The sequence below is a fragment of the Empidonax traillii genome, unplaced genomic scaffold, assembly GCF_003031625.1.
Source record: "Empidonax traillii isolate 1590-97213 ecotype Southwest subspecies unplaced genomic scaffold, ASM303162v1 scaffold106:size2091409, whole genome shotgun sequence".
Classification (NCBI taxonomy): domain Eukaryota; kingdom Metazoa; phylum Chordata; class Aves; order Passeriformes; family Tyrannidae; genus Empidonax; species Empidonax traillii.
In genome coordinates, this window is record NW_020955299.1 from 1,558,358 (window position 1) to 1,572,497 (window position 14,140).

The window sequence follows — 14,140 nt, forward strand, 5'->3', positions numbered from 1 at the left end:
ACCACTGCTGCAAACCCCTCTGGAAGTAGTCAAACAGATTTGCATCAGTGAGTCATCAAGTGCATGGATATGTATTAGAATAAGTGTAATTATAACTGCTGGCCCCAAAGTATTGGGCAAACATTTTAACAGACTTGTTCCTTGGCTCCAAAGAGAAGAATTAACATGAAGAGTGAATTATCTGACCCCATCATCAACCCTTCCCCAAGGATTCCTGGTCTGCCTGTTTCAAAGAGCATCCCAACCCAGCCTGCTTTTTGACACCATTATCCCAGAACACTGGCTGCCTGTTAAAAAACAGTTGAGAATCCCTGAGTTAACCCATTCCACTCTGAAATCCATGCCTGCAATGACTGCTAGGAACCACAGAGCCTTTTGCTCTGACATTGTTGCTCCAGGTGATCTATTTATGGTGTTAATCCATTATGTAAAGGAAAACCCAAGGCACCTCATGATCACTGTTTGAACAGCAGTTTCTGGCTCAGATGATTACTTGGGCCACAGCTGGTGAGGAAAACTCTCTTCGTTTTGATCCTGAAGCCTTTATGCCAACAGTCAAGAACTGTTAAAAGGCCTGGTCATATAAGCAAAGTCACTACACCCAAAGCAAGGATTTGACCCCAAAGGATAAAGTAAGAGCCATTGAATACAAGCTATTAATTCAGAGGAAGGAGGTTTTTAAGAACTGGTGAAGTCTCCAATAACCTGGAAGCTCCTGGACATAAGTAACCCCCACTTTTACCCTATTTTAGCCATTGTGTGCTTGTATAAAGGATTCCAGAGCTAGTCTTGAATTTCAGTCTTTGTGTTTAGTGTGTCACACCCCTCTCCATCTTTCCTCAATCCCACATTAAAGGAAGAAATCCCTTGTTTTGCAGATTGAACACTCCCTGGCTTTTCAGCTCACTCCATCCGCTTCTCTTACCCTTTTTTCACTCTCTTGAGTTTGTGCTGCTCATTTAACTGTGGCTGGCTGCGCATAAACAGAAAATCCATCATGCTCAGACCACATGGGCCAGAGAAACCCAGAAACTTTCACCACAGCTTTATGAAGCCTTTAAGACCCTTAGATGAAAGCAGCTTTCTAAATGTAAAGAGTGGTTCTGCAAGGCTTTTCCTTCTCAGTCTGAAATGATAATGTGCAGGAGCAGAATAGGAAAAGATGACATTTGACCTCTGATTTCCCAAGTGCTAACTAGCTTTCCTTGCCATTTTGAATCAGGTCTCCTATGGAAGGCCAGGATGTGGCGAGGTAGCTGAATAAATATTCCTCTGCTGCCATGGCAATGATGCAAACAGAGCAGGGCACGTGCCAAAGGAAGTTGTCATAAATCACAAATTGGTCAATGCTGTTTTGTTTCCAAGCAAGGGCTACATAAACTGGTTGGAAAGAGCTTCACAGAGGAGCCAATTTTCATTTTCTTCACAAAAGTAAAGTGTTTTCTCTCTTTAGTGTACTGCTTGCAGTTTATTTAGTCTTTTCTCAACCATCCTCAGGCCTGAAAGACTCTAATTTCAGAAACATCCACTACTTCCAGGGCAGCTTGAACTCTGCCAGGGTCTTAGGAATTTAAAGGCACATCCCAATGCCCAAGGTTTTCTTTTTTATCTGCCCCTTAACAAAGAGTCAGATAGATGCAGCACAGAGAAACTTGCTTACCTTCAGAGGTAAACCTTATAAGGGATTCTGCAGAGTGAGCTAAGCATGTGAAATACACATTTTCAGAGATCACCCTCTCCTGTCCTGCTGGACCTCCAGTATGGAAATCGTCTTTACCAGTCTGCAGTGCTTTGTTCTGTCTCACTGGTGGACCAGAAGAGCGTTCTCTGGTGCAAACAGGTATTTCTGTGACTCTTATGCCTATAAACCTGTTCCTTTTGGAGCTGAGACAACAAACTGAGACTTTATCCTTCCCACCGGAGAATGAAACTTCTATGCTAAACACCGTTCAAACACCACCAGCAGCAAAATGAAATCCAGCTTGTCCTTTGACAGCTACTCTGGTTTTGTGGGCTACGACCACTGAATTGCTTGGGAAAGGGGAAGGAGGAGGTTCTGCTCCATCATTTGAGAAGCTGCACCCTCAGCCTGCTGTGTAAGGGACCCACTTGGCAACACTCGCCCCTGCGTGGCTCTGTTACTGCTCGGGGTGGCCAAAGAGCACAACTCCCTGCAAACCTTGCTGAGTCCTGTCAACACTGCATCTCATCTGGGCTAATGCAAACCAGAAACTCACCCTCCCCGGGAAGGGTCAGATAGAGTTGTAAAGCATGAGAGTGCTGACAGGGTCTCTAGCAACATGCTCCTGTTGTATCATTAGGTCCATATTCCCTGCATCTCACTGCTCCTGGAGGATGCCTTGGTTCATTCTGATGCCAGAGACATTCTGCAGGCAGACAAAGGCTTCCTTCCAGTTCACCCAATCCCAGTCTGCCCAGCTCCTCCTGAACTTCACATTTACCTATGCTAAGACAGTACAAAACTCAACTCAGTCAAAATAGTGGAGCATTTGCCTGATGTTAAGAGGGCACAAAGCAAGACAGGATTTGGCTTATAAACCCTCTTGGTTTGCCAGCTCCTCCGGCTGGTGGGGCAGATACAACATGACAGAATCATTTTCTAGGCAAAGCAGAAACCTCCTGTCCCAAAGTCTACAGAAGTCAGCAGAAAAACAATGATGGTTTCAGTGGAAATGACTAGTCACAGGCTTCCTAAAAATAGCAGAGCAACAGCTTCACCCACAGAAATATTCATAATTAGCAGACCAAATATGACAGTAGTATTTGCATAAGGGTAGGCAGCACCCTAAGGAGCAACAGTCTGTGCTTGGTATGGGACCAAGAGGGTCTCCATGACTTAGGGGGTCCCTGTGAATCACACTGATCTCCTGCAGCCTCTTCCTCACAAGGGTAATTCACCAACTGTTCCACCTCAGGCAGCAGGGAGGCAAACAGCTGGACGAGGGACTTTTTGCCTTTTTGTTACAAATGTCCTATGGCCTGGCACAAAATAAAGGACACACTGATGACTGTCTTCAAGGCCTCTGAAAGAATTTAATGCTAACTGAAGTTAATTCTGGACTCCTTATTTAGACACAGAGGATGAAGGAAGAGACAGAGTGAGAGCGCCAGGGGAGCAACTGATTTCCCGTCATTTCATTTCATTATTACCAGAATCAAATAAGCAAAAAACTCACGCATCAGGCTTTTATAATCATGAGAGCTGAAAATGAATGAATACATTGGATTACTTTGTACTGACCTGACTTCAGAGCCTTTACAGTCATAGAATTTCAGACTTTTTGGAGACTATTGATGTCAGAACTTGCCTTTGACTCATGCAAGTAAGAAAAATAACCTCACCTAATCATAGGACTCTACCTCTGGGTCTTTAAGCAAAATGTCCACCCCGTTCAATGCTACTCTCATCGCTGCCTCTTGAGGTTAGAAAATGAATTACCATTAAGTTGGAGGTCGCAATTAGACACAGAAGAGCCAAGGTAAGATCCACATGCAGACAGTGCTAGTTTTGGTGCTGGAACTTAAAATGGACTTCACAGCACATGTCACCACAGTTCTGTGCTTTAATTTCCCCCTGTTTCTGCATTCAAACTGACTCCAATTATTTTATGAAGTCTGCTGAATGGAAATAGAGGGTACCTTTGCTAATCTTGCTTGATCACAAGAGGCTGTAGCCTACAGATGTGGTTAACTCAAGAGTGCGGCTGTGAAGGTCCCAGATCAAAGCCTTGCTGCTGAAGCAGGTGATGAGCCAGCTAAAATTCGGGATACATTCATGGTTTTGACTATGTAGCAGCAGAATGGTCTCCTCTAATTTTCTGTGTTGAAGCCCAGCCGGCCTCTTACCAGCGTGATATAATCCAGCAGCATCAAATCGGCTGCTGCCACCCTCAGCCTTCCCCCACCCTCAGCACTGGCGGATATGTCAAAGCAAAAACATCTCAGCATTTCTGATCTCCCTGGGGTCACATCTGGTTTGAGTAAGGCTCCTCATTTGGTTCCAATCCACTGATTTCCTGCTACTGTCCATGAAAAAGAGAGTGCGACTCTGTGGCTTCCCCTGGGTGTAATGGTCTAATCTGTACCTTGTTGTGCACTGTAGAGGGGAGGGGGAATCAGTGCTACTTGGGAGCAGATTCCTCTTCCCCTATGATTGCATCCTGCTCTTATGCAAAGCACCTTTATTCTTGCCAGCAGTGGCAGCCCCAGATGTCCTGGTGCCCTCCCTGTATTATCAGCCATGTTCCTCTGGCCTCCTAATTGAATCCTTTCCTGGCCAGGACAGGCTTTCCTCATTATGATGAACTGGATCCAATTCTGCTCCCGCCCCTCCATCTCCCAGTCTCTCCTTGAGAACACAGGGCAGGCCCCACAGAGCTTCTGTGGGTGGATGACTGCCCCAGTGAACTGTTCCTGCAGCTACTGGAATGTTGTTCATGATGTTAACAGAGCAGGAAAGCCCCAGACAGGTACAAGGTGGTAAAGGCATCTTCTCTGCCAAGATTCTGGCAGCATCAAGATGCAGTTTAGTTCTGAGAAATAATATCAACTTCTTTTAATCTACGGCTTTCAGAGCCATTTATCTAAAACATCGGTGTTTTGCAGCTGGTGAAGCAGCCTAAGAGTTCTCACAAGAGCAGTGACAAAGCTGAGGAGTTGATTGGGTCTCTGGCATCCTCATTCCATAGGATCCTTGCTGTAGGAGGGCAGTATCCATGAGTAATGTTTCACTCATGCTCTGAACAAGGCAGGGCAATATAAACACAACAAATTATCTTTTTTTCACTCTCATTTATCCACTGAAAATCTCATACTGGGGGAAAAAGGTTCAGTCCCATCACCTTATTTATCCTTCTTCCCCTTAACCCAGGCTAGACTATCTTATGCTGCACCACAGGAAACAGAGACAGTTTTCCTTGTGTGCCCTCATTGTGGGAGCAGGAGCGATGCCCCAGTGTTACCACACTGAAGGTCACTCTGTCCTGCACTGACTTGTAAGAGCTCAGGCACAGCATCACACTATCCCCTGGGTTTGGTACTTACACTGGTTGGTTCAGAGCTGGGTAATTTATTATACAGGTGGCAACAGGGTGTGCAGGAACAGCCAGGCTTGTGTGGAGGGAAGTAAACTCGGGGAAACTGAGGTACAAACACATTTGGTGCATTGACTTCAAGGCAAGTTCTCAAGAGCACTGTGGGGAGACCCAGCACTCCAAATTCCCTTAAATTCCCCAAGTGCCATCGCTTAAACTACTAACTCACACTCTTCCACTGCACTAAGTACATCTGGATTTCATCAGAGCCTAGATATTATTTTTAAAAATAACCAAATCTTTGGAAAACAAAAGCCCTCAAAACACCAGAACAAAACCTCTGATCTAGAGTCTTTTCAGCATCTTAGGGAATGAGAGATGCTATTATTGTTACTAGAAAGGCTCTAAAGGCAACAGTACAAGGAATGATCTACAGGGCACAAGTATGTTTGTTATGAAATAATTTGGATCCACAGAGGAATTCCATATGTGGCTTCCCCTCTGGTGACTAGAGGTTCCCACCTTGGCAGAGATCCTGGAGTCCCATGCCTACAGGCTCAGCAGCATGGAAGGGGAGGGTGGACGCTGGAGGAGTAATGGGATCATCAGGCGCTGAGGCTGCTGCTTGGCACGCCGACAATGTTTGTTTGCACCTCTTTGAAGATGAGAGATGAAAGTGGCGCCCACATGGGCTGCCTTTGATTAGCTTCTTATTTTTAACATTGCAGCTGCGATTATTTTTCTTTTTCTTGAAGCATTTCTTCCCTAGCACCAGAAACTCTGAGGTTCCCTTCTCTAGGGAGGTTCAACTTCAAGGAAACATAACAAAGAGAAGTGTGAATGTAAAGGGGACTGGACAACTCTGGGCCAGTAGGGAATTATGTCATTTTATTTTTAATTTTACTTAAATTTTTTTCCCCAATCCCCCATCCTCAGTGGGTCTCAGAAAGAAAATACTTGTTTACTTCTTTTTTAATAGGGAAAATAAATGAGTCCTGGGATTGTACAGAGCTGTCATGAAGAGGGAAATGTCTAATGGTTCAATTCCCAGCTCTGTCACCGAACCACTCTGGGACTTGGGGAAAAGTCAGTTCGCCCATCTGTAAAATGGGATTTATAATGCGTTGCTTCTCAGGGGTATTGAGGGAGCACGAGGAGCATTGATGGAATGCTTCATGCACCTTGGATAGAAGGGGCAAGAGCCCTGTGAAGTGCTGTCCTTAATAGATACTTAGAGGAGTTTCCCTCACTGTGGTACTTATCTGACCACAGCAGCCGAGTGCCTCACAGCTGCTGATGGATTTTTTTTCTATTACCTCCCTGCGCTGTAGGATTGCTGCAGAGGAAAGCAAGGCAAAAGGCAAATTGAATGGAATGGACCTAGTCACATAGAAAGTATGTGGTAAAGTCAGGAGTAATCCTATATTTCCTAAATTTCTGCCGCATTCATTAGACTTTCCTCCTAGTCGTAGGAATTTTGTGATCTGAAGGCACGAGGGAAAGCTGCCTTCCCTTCCCTCTACACTGGGCAGTCACACTGTGGGTGTCTTCTGCTGGATGAGGGACAAGTGGTCTGGAAAGGGGGTCACTGTTTGTTGTCATTAGTCCATTTCCTATCATAACATTTTGGGGTTTGTTTCTGTCCCCTGTTAGAGCAGTTTTCAGACAAGAATTTGGCCAGGTGATAATCCAGTTATCCACAGTGAACATCCTAGCTTTAACAGGATGATGTCAGAAAAAAAGCTTAGCCTGCTGTTCCCTGTTTTCAGGACTAATTTATAGAGGTGATAAAGAACCAGATATACAAGTGATATCAGAGGAAACTGCTAGCAATTGGTTCTTCCAAAAAAGAGCTTCACAAAGCTCAAGTTTAACTTCTGTCAGAGTGCCTTAAAAAAACGCAAGGCAGAGCCTGATAGCAACAATGTCAATTAACAAGATGTAAAAATCTGGAGTGGAGATAAGAGGAACACCCAAGGACAAATAACAATCAAGCTCTCGATACTCACGCACTTCAAAAGGAAAAACACAACTACGTATGTTTATGTTGATTTCTTCAGGCTATCTATCAAGACATTTACCAGCCAAAGAGAAATGGGGGAACATGAGTTGAGTAAAAACTTGTAGCATGCTTACACAAATCCAGCCAAGTCTGAGAGCAAGATCTGGTTCCACCAAATAAAATACCTGCTAAATCCTCTAAAAGACACCTCAGCCTTGGCATGGTCAGTCAAAAAATCTTGGATTAATCCAGTTAAAGCACATAATTTACCCAGCTTTCCTTGTTTTTATGGCATTTCTGCTGCTTCCAGGAGAAGAGGCAAGTAGTTGCTCCAGCCAAGTACACCATCCTGATAATCCCAATGCCCAAACATGGTCCTGCTCGACCCAGCTCCTCATGAACGAATAAGCCAGTCTTATAGGCTCTTCTCAGGGATATTATGAAGTGATATATTGTACAGGATACCTTATAAAATATACTTAGCTCAGATTCACTCCAGCCCCACTCCATCCAGTCACACAGACTCCAGGACACTAAATTAACCCCCTGCCAAATTTACTGCAAGCCATCTGACCATACCATTTAGCCACAGTAAAGACAAAATCTATACCTAGCTACAGTCAGGAAAGCAGGCAACTCTGTGAAAAACCTATTTATATCCCTCAAGGAGATCAATGGAGAGCCCAGGCCTGGAGGCCAGTGACCTTGGATTGACACAAAACTTAAAGGAAAAAAATTAATGGCGTCAACTCAAGAGACCACAGCTGTTATTCCAGAGGATTCGAAAGCCAACCCTTACTTGCAGCTTACTGACCAAGAAAAGGTGCTTAAAGAGGGATATATTTTTTGGAAATAGAGCAAATACTCACCCATTGCTGGTGTAGGAGCAGAGACACAAAGCTGCTTTCCCAAGACTCCCAGAATGGCTGCCGGTGCCACACAGTCCTTGGTGGCAGCCAAATCTCTCCCAGATGTCTCCAGGTGCAGTGAGACACCAGCAGCGGTGTCTCTGGAAGAAGTTTCTCCTCAGGTTGTCCCAAAGTGACCCTGTGGTGAGCTTCCCATGGGCTGCCTCCCGAAGGTGCTCCCTCAGGGGTCTCCGTCCCGGGGAACGGCGGATGCCTGTGAGGCCGTGGCAGGGGGTGAGGCACCTGCTCTCTGAGGGGGCTGGAGGCCACACACAATGATAAGATGAATTTTCAGGCCTCAGATTCCTCAGTTCTGCCTCAGCTCTTCCTCTGCCGCCTAAGCCTTTCCTCAGGTGCCTCAACTCCTCCTCAGCCACCCCAGTTCTTCCTCAGCTGCCTCAGGCCACCTTCAACTGCCTCAGGTCATCTTCAACTGCCCCAGGTCACCTTCAGGTCTTCCTCAACTGCCTCAACTCTTCCTCAGCCACCTCAGGTCATCTTCAACTGCCCCAGGCCATCATCAGTTCTTCCTCAACTGCCTCAGCTCATCCTCAACTGCCCCAGCCCAGAGCAGCAACGACGCCTGAGGGGCCGCTCAGGGGGCTCCAACAGTCACAAAATAGCGGCCAGGGTGACCAACACCCAATACTGAGGTACCAGCACAGCTCCGTGGAGATGACACAGCCAGAAGCTGCTGCACAGAGCAGGGGGAAAGGCAGCCATGGCAGGAGACCGACACCTGCTCCTGCTGAGGCGCCGGCGGCTGCCTGGACTGGCAAAAATGGCAGGGAACGGCTGGAAATGGCGGCTGCCTCAGGGGCCCCTCGACCAGCCTCAGCCTCCCCCAGACACAGGCCCTGAGACAGCCCCAACCCAACCACCACAGCACTGACTGCTGAAAACCTTCTCTCCAGCACAAACTCCACCTGTACCCCCAAAACACTGCCAGGAAGGGCTTGTAGAGGCAGAAAAAAACGTCCCCACCCTGTCACAGCTGACCCCAATTTAGAGGGTCCAGCTGAAAAAGGGACCTGCTTCACCTGGCATGGCTATGAGGTAAATCTGGGGGAAAGCCAAGAGGCTTCTGATTCTGTTTCATTGTTTGTTTTTTTTTAAATTAAAATGGCAAAAGTTAGACCCTTGAAAGAGCAGGTTACAGGGACAGGGATGTTCCATGGAAGTTGTGCAGAGTCAAGTTTTATTTTTGGAGTAACCACTGGCTGCTGGTGCAATGCTGTATCTGCTGCCCCTAACACCTCTTGCTTTGCTTTAATTCAACCATTTTCAGGCAAGAATAAATTTTTGGGTGTACAGGTCTCTGCACAGCAGGGCTGTGCTCTGTAATGTGGTCCTGCAGGTTACTGGGGTGCAAGTCACAGAAATGCCGGCCATGCTCTGATCTTCAACTTTCTTGGGGACTTTTTGTAAAATTATTATTATTTTTATAACTTTTTGCACTGGGTGACAGAGCCAGGAGGCTGATCCCCCAGCCGGGGACCAGTAGCTCCCATTTGATGTCCAACACCGACCCCGCCAGCATTCACAGAGGAGCTGGCTGCCACATTGTGGCCTGTTCCCCCAAACGTCACATCTGGCTGATGTAAAACACACATGTTTTGACTGAAGCTTTTTCTTTAAAATGCCAACATTAAAGGAAGGTTTGCTTTGTAAAACTGAAACTGTAAAACTCTTCTGAAACCCAATCTGGGGGATTAAAAGAACCACATGAAAAGGGATAAATATGACCTGGACATTTACTTCCTGTGCAGAAGTTCGCTGAACATGTGCCTCCCAGCCTGTCAGTGCGAAACAAGACCTTCTGCTCTGATTTCCAGAAGGGGGAAAAAAAAAAGGGGGAGAAGAAGAGAGGAAGACAGGAAATTTTGTAAACTGACAACTCTTTTCTACTTCATGGCTCATGTCAGAGACGCTGGTTTCTTTACAGGGGCATCTCATACACCTTAAAACCAGAAAGATGCACAACTAGTAATTAGAAATTTAGTATTAACAAACTATTCTTATTCATACTATATGGCAAAATTGGTCTTGATCCATTTTTAACTGGGAGTCAGTGACAGAATTCCTTTGGGTTTCAGTGGGAATAAGATCAGACCTACAGATATGATGGACCAAGTCCAAGGATTCTCTGATGATGTGCAGAAGAAACACATGGATAGACAAACAGATCTTCAGTTAGTCAGAAAATGGCTCACTTTCAAACAAACTAATGCAAGATGTTTATATCGGTATTGTCCGTTTCAAGTATTAAAAGTTATAGTTGGGTTCCAAAAACAACTTTACTTAAATATTATCAGACTTGAAAGGAAAAAAAAAATCAATTATAGATTCTCTGTATTTCTTTCCTAAGTTTTGAGTCTTTAAGAAGAACTACATTTTTTTCTGGTTTTCTTTACAGATACGGAACTGGCAGAAGCTTGATTTTTTTTTTTTTTAACCAAAACTGACACTGTGATTTATTATGGTATGATTTCAGAAGACAAGACTTGGGGAAAAAAAACATATAAAAGCAGGCAGTACATTAAAGTCATTACTGTTCTCAAAATAACTTTCTGATCTCAGGTCCCAGTGCACGAATTGCAGAGGACAAAATGCAATATAATGTAAAATCTGGCACTGCCATTTGGTTTGGGGAAAAAAAAAAAAAAAAGTCCTTTTATTCCAGTTAAGTTCCCTAGAAGCCAGTTACACACTAATTTGGAATTATATTTTCCCCTCCGTGGATGATGATGTTAAATTTCACTGAAAGTGGCGTTAGTTGCCCAACAGATAATTTGGAGAAACACAACTTAAATACATAGAGGAAACAGATATAGAGAGAAGACAGCACTTTAGATAAAGACAGACTTCCAGTAGAAAACGTTGGGCTCTGCACATGGAAGGTCGTGGGGCACCTTCCTGCACCACTGGGCTGTAACTGCTGGAACAGCTCACCCTGTGGATGCACATGCAGGATCCTGGTTGGATCTGAGCTGAAAGTATTCTGTAGTTCTGGGTGCTTGAACTGAAGCTTGTCAGTTCAGCCCTACTATTGTCTGATTTCCTTGGTGGTTTGTTTTCTTTGACTTATTTTAACTTTAGAGTGATTGAGTCTGGACTGGTGTTCTTGGATAATACTCTCTGTCCCCTGTGTGAGACACAGACACTCCATAACCCCACACCAAAGTACATTTTTTCCCAAATATTCTCTCATCTTAACTGGGCTTGATCTTTGAGACGAAAAGTTCATCTATTCTACTTGCAGCCTTGGCTTTCTAATTCCATTGAAGCCTTTCACACTATCTGCTACCCTATAGAGCTGGTAAAACAATCTTCCTTCTTTCTGTCTAACTCTGACCCAATTCAAACAAACAAATAAACAAAACAAAACAAAAAAAACCCCAAACACCAACAACTTTTATAGTTTCAAGCCAGAACCAAGCAAAACAAAGGTGTGTTTCAAACTCATTGTTCAATGGAGAAAAACCAGTTCCCAATTGTTTTCCAAATCCAAAGTGGACAGTTCCTCAGTCACTTCCAAGCCGGAAAGAGGCCATTTTATGAGCCAGAAAGCATCCATTTTCTGCGTCAGTCCTGAGCCAGAGAGGCTAGTGCCTGAGTCAGTTCCAGGGGGGGAATGGCTGGCACTTTTCCAAGCTTGGGAGTGTTGCTATCACAGCAATTGTTTGGTGATGCCATCCCAATAAAGCTTCATTATGGTGTTCCTCTTTCTATAAACTTCAGTGCCCTCCAGTGTCCCCAGCAATCACTTATCTAATATTAGGATATTAAAAAATATGGAAAGATTTTAAAGAGACTTATTAAAATGCAATTAGCAGCGTGTACGACTTAAGCAGTGAGATTATTTAAAAAAACGACTTGATTGTGTGGAATGCCACGCACCTTACAGAGATAATAAAGCTGCCAATCAAGTCCATTTTCAAATTAGGAAATTTTCATTCTTTTTTTACAGCCCCCTAAGTGAATATTAAAACTGATTATTAACCTCGGAGTGCAGCAGCAGCCCCCGAGCTCTGAATGGGAGGTTTCATAACCGTGGGTAGCCGGGGCTCCAGTCCCCGCTCGGGCTGAGATCTCTGCGCTTATTTAAAGGGACAGCGCTCGCCCTTGGAATGAGGAAACCTGGGAAGCCTGCATGGCTCCCTTGTTTGGGAAGGGGTAAAGCTCCAGAGCTTGGCTTGGGAAGTTGGGAGGCCAAAGCGAGCTGCCTGCAGTGCCCTGCCGCGGTGTTTTAGAGCCGCGATAATCCGCAGGTAAGGCTGCCCCCGCATGTCCAATCCCAGCATCTCCACCAATCCTCAGCTCCCGGCGCTCAACCTGCCTTTTGTCCAAGGAAAAATGTGCACATTAAATAAATGTTTTTGTGGGAACGCACACCTTTGTCATACCCGGGTTGCTGTGCATAGATTCTCAGTGGATGTTATTATTCTATGTTATTACTTCCCTTGCTAAATGTAAAACCCTGTCATTTACCTTGCCTTCTTTTTATTTAATTTCTGTCCTACTGAGAGACAATCAAGTGTGACACTTCCTGCTATTTGACTTTGCTGGCATTTTTATTTCATTTATAAAAATGGATCTTTCTCTGAGAAATTAAGTCACATTACCTTGACAGGTTACTCCTTTTGCAGCTCTTTACTCCACTGTCAAAGCAGTTTTATTGATGCTTCCTGGATTTCTCTCTTCAAGCTCGCAAACTGGAAATGATGAATTCTCTGGAAGGCAGCAAGCGAGTTCTTGACTTGAACGCTTTATTTTGGGATAAATGGAAAGATTCAAAGGGATTTGCTTAGGAGTGGGTAGCCAGAGATTCCAACTCCAGAGGAGGAGGATATTTTAGTATGTGCTTAACTTTAGAATATGCTTAATTTTACCTTTGCTGATCTCTTTGGGAACACACACAGCCCTGAAGGTGTGGACTTGGGCACTTCACCATGCTGGTGCCAGGCTGGCTTTGCAGGAAGGAGGGTCCAGACAAAATCTAAACAGGGAGAATGTCATTGAGTTTGGAAGCATCTAGAAGTTATTTTACCAGCACATGTCTCTCATGACTGCAACTCCCTCTGGAATCTAGCTGTGGCACCTGGATCTACTTAAGATTCGCATGGAAGCTATCTGCACATCTTTTCAAAGTAAATAATCTGCCTGGGTTGGATAATGGGGGTTAGGAGGATGACAAATTGGGTTAATAAAATGTCAGCAAGAGCCAGGTTTTTAAGTCTGGAATGAGTCACAAGTGAAACAAGTTTAGTGGCCAGGGTTCACCCTTGATCTGAATTGTTATTTGTCTACATCACTGAGTAAGCAGGGACCCAGTGTAATTCAGCACAACTGGCAACCCAGCATGGGCAATATTCTTGGGGTGTGGGGGAGAAAGGCGTTACTGCCTCGTTAGTCATGGCACAGCTAATGAGAAGCACTGAAGAAACAGTAGCCACAGAGATGGAATTAGACTTCCAGGTGTCTGGGCTGAAAAGCAGCACCCCCAGCACACCCCAAATCTTGTGCTGCTCCTGAAGCTTTCAAGGCGCCTTTTTTCTGCTTGCCAATGTTTTCGTGGCTCACCTTTTAACTGGTCTGGGTGGGGAATGGATGGAGTGGTTTATAGACTCATCAGGATGAACTGAACATCCACGATCCCTTGGGAGTGTGAAGGTGGGAAGGGAAAGCAATGCAGTCAGTACTGAGAGACACCAGAGAAGACACATGGGGGCCCGGGGAGCAAAACAAGCATTCACTAATACTGAGACAATTCCTGGCAGAGAAGAGAGATTATTGAAAAGGTTTGAGTAAGTGCTGTGAATGGGTGATTGCCAGGCTGGAAAGCAAACTCCCAAAAGCATGAAGACTTTGTCCCAGAAGCTGCCTTGCATTCCTTGATTAGGATCAGCTTCAAGAAAAAGCCTCACCGTGGGTGCTGGCAGAACCAGACATGAAAAGAACGAGCTCTACCTAATGCCAAATCTTCCAGCTGCAGCTTTGACAGCAGGAATTGCCCTGCAAGTCTGTGCTCCAGAAACTCGACACAGAGTTACACAAATGGTAAAGCAGCAGGAAGTCTGATACCCAGCAGTTCAAATATCTTAGAGCAACCAGTTGAAAATATAACTGTGTGTTATTTGTAGTGGCTTATTGAGCAAGGTAAGTTTTGATCCAGA

The 14,140-nt window shown here is 44.9% G+C and overlaps 1 protein-coding gene across 7 annotated transcripts in view; it reads right to left on the minus strand.

The window, feature by feature from the left end:
- Positions 1 to 13,686, minus strand: part of CASZ1 (castor zinc finger 1) — a 275,827-nt gene extending 262,141 nt beyond the window's left edge. For 6 of the 7 annotated variants that reach the window (XM_027882519.1, XM_027882522.1, XM_027882517.1 and 3 more), the window contains exons 1-2: positions 8,439 to 8,539; positions 7,926 to 8,357 (exon numbers count right to left, since the gene is read on the minus strand). The gene's annotated coding sequence lies outside the window, so the exon portion shown is untranslated. Of the gene's footprint in view, positions 1 to 7,925; positions 8,358 to 8,438; positions 8,540 to 12,589; positions 12,732 to 12,856 lie in introns of those variants that run through there. The other variant, XM_027882516.1, reaches the window with a different exon arrangement.
- Between the last annotated feature and the right edge of the window lie 454 nt (positions 13,687 to 14,140).